Below are 3,924 nucleotides of genomic sequence, written 5' to 3'. Positions count from 1 at the left end.
CAGGTTTGTTGAATTAATATGCATGCCCGTTTGTCTCAAGCGGCGGGGAGTGCGCCGCACCGCCCCCTGGTGGAGAGTGGGAAACGTGTCCGCCGGCGTGATTATCGAATTTCCTGTGAGACCTTCAAATCCGCCCTTAGCCTGTGCGTACTAATGGTAGCATTTAACTCCATTCCACAAGTAAACACAAAGTATTTTTTATGATTATTTTTGAACTTGTAGAATTTATTTTTTGGTTTATTGAGACCATTGTTTACGCTGTAGCATACGTTACACACTTCTCTATTCTCTAAAGCTCCCAAGTTCTTTTTTTTTTTTTTTTTTTTTTAAGGAACAAGGTCTCCCTCGTTGCTCAGGCTGGCATGATCAGAGCTCATTGCAGCCTTGAACTCCTGAAGCTCCCAAACTCTTTTTTCTTTTTCTTTTTCTTTTTTTTTTTTGGGACGGAGTCTCGCTTTGACGCCCAGGCTGGAGTACAGTGGTGTGATCTTGGCTCACTGCAACCTCCGCCTCCCAAGTTCAATTCTCTGCCTCAGCCTCCTGAGTAGTTCTGATGACAGACCCCCACCACCATGCCCGGTTAATTTTTTTGTATTTTTACTAGAGACGGGTTTCACCATCTTGGCCAGGGTGGTCTTGAACTCTTGACCTCATGATCCATCCACTTCGGCCTCCCAATGTGCTGGGATTACATTCGTGAGCCACCGCACCTGGCCCTTTTTTTTTTGAGACAGAGTCTGGCTTTGCCCCCCAGGCTGGAGTGCGATCTCTGCTCCCTGCAACGTCTGCCTCCCGGTTTCAGCGATTCTCCTGCCTCAGTCTCCCGAGTAGCTGGGATTACAGGCGCATGCCACCATGACCGGCTAATTTTTTTTTTTTAAAGGCTTGTTTTATTTTATTTTATTTATTTATTTATTTTTTTTGAGACGGAGTCTCGCTCTGTCGCCCGGGCTGGAGTGCAGTGGCCAGATCTCAGCTCACTGCAAGCTCCGCCTCCCGGGTTCCCGCCATTCTCCTGCCTCAGCCTCCCGAGTAGCTGGGACTACAGGCGCCCACCACCTCGCCCGGCCAGTTTTTTTGTATTTTTTAGTAGAGACGGGTTTTCACCATGTTAGCCAGGATGGTCTCGATTTCCTGACCTCGTGATCTGCCCGTCTCGGCCTCCCAAAGTGCTGGGATTACAGGCTTGAGCCACCGCGCCCGGCCTCCATCTCTTAAATCACAAAATAAAATTACTAGCACCGCAGGGAATCTGGTCCGTTCACTTATAACTGTCATTCACCTTCTCTGAGGGCATTCTATAGCATTCATCATCATTTGTCACAATAGCTTTTTAATGTATTTATGTATTTATTTATTCTGAGACAGAGTTTCGTTTTTGTTGCCCAGGCTGGAGTGCAATGGCGCAACCTTGGCCCACTGCAACCTCCATTTCCCAGGTTCAAGTGATTCTCCTGCCTCAGCCTTCCAAGCAGCAAAGGTTACAGGCATGAGCCTCAGCGCCTGGTTGGCTTGTCACAATAGCTTTATTATGTCTAAAATGTTGGTTAATGCCATAACCTCCCAGACTCTGCAGCTATTCAGCTGCTGTTGCTTTGAGTATCTTGTAGTTTTGGGAATGCACCCAGCTCATTCACCACAGGGCCTTTGCATAGGTTGTATCCTTGGGCCTGCTCAGGCAGCCTCTCACCCTCGGGCCTCTCCTGCCCCTCTTGCCAGGCATCTCCCACAGGCGCTGCTATTTCCCATTTACTTGTGTCTTCCCTTAGGAGGACAAGGATGGGGTCAGCTTTGTTCATCATCTCAGTTCCCCCTCCAACCCTTCCCCCCAGTACACAGCCTGGCAGTCAATGATGATTTGGGAGAATGAACGAGTGATTCTATCGGTTGGATGTTTATTTTATATTTTATGATTTTATTTATTTATTTATTTTTGATACAGAGTCTCACTCTGTCGTCCAGGCTGCAGTGCAGTGGTGCGATCTTGCCTCACTGCAACCTCTGCCTCCCCGGTTCAAGCAATTCTCTGTCTCAGCCTCCCAAGGAGCTGGGATTACAGGCATCTGCTACTACGTCCAGCTAATTTTTGTATTTTTAGTAGAGACGGGATTCACTATGTTAGCCAGGCTGGTCTCGAACTCCTGACCTTGTGATCCACCTGCCTCAGCCTCCCAAAGTGCTGGGATTACAGGGGTGAGCCACTGCGCCCAGCCAGTTATTTTATTTTATTTAGCTTTTTGAGACGGAGTCTTGCTTTGTCACCCAGGCTGGAGTGCAATGGCACGAACTCAGCTCACTGCAACCTCTGCCTCCCGGGTTTAAGCGATTCTCCTGCTTCAGCCTGTAGGTGGGATTACAGGCATTACAGGTGCCTGCCACCATGCCTGGCTAATTTTTGTATTTTTCAGTAGAGACAGGGTTTCACCACGTTGGTCAGGCTGGTCTCAAACTCCTGACCTGAGGTGATCCACCCGCCTCAGACTCCCAAAATGCTGGGATTACAGGTGTGAGCCACGTCGCCCGGCCTATTTTATTTCATTTTGAGACGGAGTCTCGTTCGTCGCCCAGGCTGCAGTGTGGTAGTGCAAGCTCAGCTCACTGCAACCTCTGCCTCCCAGGTTCAAGCGATTCTCCAGCCTCAGCCTCCCAAGTAGTTGGAATTACAGGCGCCCGCCACCAAGCCTAGCTAATTTTTGTATTTTTTTTTGAGATGGAGTCTCCCTCCGTCGCCCAAGCTGGAGTGCAGTGGTGCGATCTCGGCTCACTGCAAGCTCCGCCTCCCACGCCATTCTCTTGCCTCAGCCTCCCCAGTAGCTGAGACTACAGGCGCCCGCCACCATGCCTGGCTAATTTTTTTTTTTTGAGATGGAGTCTCGCTCTGTCGCCCAGGCTGGAGTGCAGTGGCCGGATCTCAGCTCACTGCAACCTCCGCCTCCCGGGTTTACGCCATTCTCCTGCCTCAGCCTCCCGAGTAGCTGGGACTACAGGCGCCTGCCGCCTCGCCCGGCTAGTTTTTTTTTTTGTATTTTTAGTAGATACGGGGTTTCACCGTGTTAGCCAGGATGGTCTCGATCTCCTGACCTCGTGATCCGCTCATCTCGGCCTCCCAAAGTGCTGGGATTACAGGCTTGAGCCACCGCGCCCGGCCAATTGTTTTGTATATTTAGTAGAGACGGGGGTTTCACCATGTTGGCCAGGATGGTCTTGAACTCCTGGCCTCAAGTGATCCACCCTCCTCGGCCTCCCAAAGTGCTGGGATTACAAGCGTGAGCCATCGCGGCCGGCATTTTAACTTATTTTTGAGAAGGAGTCCGCTCTGTCGTCTAGGCTGGGTGCGGTGGCATGATCTCGGCTCACTGCAACCTCTGTCTCCCTGGTTCAAGCAATTCTCCTGCTTCAGCCTCCCAAGTTGCTGGGGTTACAGGCGCGCGCCACCACAACCGGCTAATTTTTTTGTGGAGGTGGGATTTCACAATGTTGGCCAGGTTGATCTCGAACTTCTGACCTCAGGTGATCCGCCCGCCTCCGCCTCCCAACATTCTGGGATTAGAAGTGTGAGCCGCCCCCGGCCAGTTGAACATCTGAAGCTTCTAAAGCGAACTCTAAGGTTTCATTGGCACGAGGGGCTCGAACCAGGTCAGCCTTCCAGGCGTCAGTGCCCAATGCTTGGCATCTACTGACAGAAACCAGGAATGAGGGGCTGGAGGCGGAAACAGCTTGAAGAAAGAGGTAGAGGCCAGGGAGTGAGGACGGTGTCTCCTTTTCCTGGAAGTTGGTAATTCAGGCAGAAGGAAATTGGATGAGCTTCCAGAACACCCGGGGAGCCAGGTGGCCCCGCTCCCACTTCCACCGCGGAGACGCGGCCCCTTTAAGGCTCCCGGAAACGGTCTCAGAGGACCGGAAGTGACCCTCTTTATTTCTCTG

Source organism: Colobus angolensis, unplaced genomic scaffold (assembly GCF_000951035.1).
Source record: "Colobus angolensis palliatus isolate OR3802 unplaced genomic scaffold, Cang.pa_1.0 Scaffold60, whole genome shotgun sequence".
NCBI lineage: Eukaryota > Metazoa > Chordata > Mammalia > Primates > Cercopithecidae > Colobus > Colobus angolensis.
The sequence above is the reverse complement of the archived record's forward strand: the minus strand, read 5'-3'. Positions refer to the sequence as shown.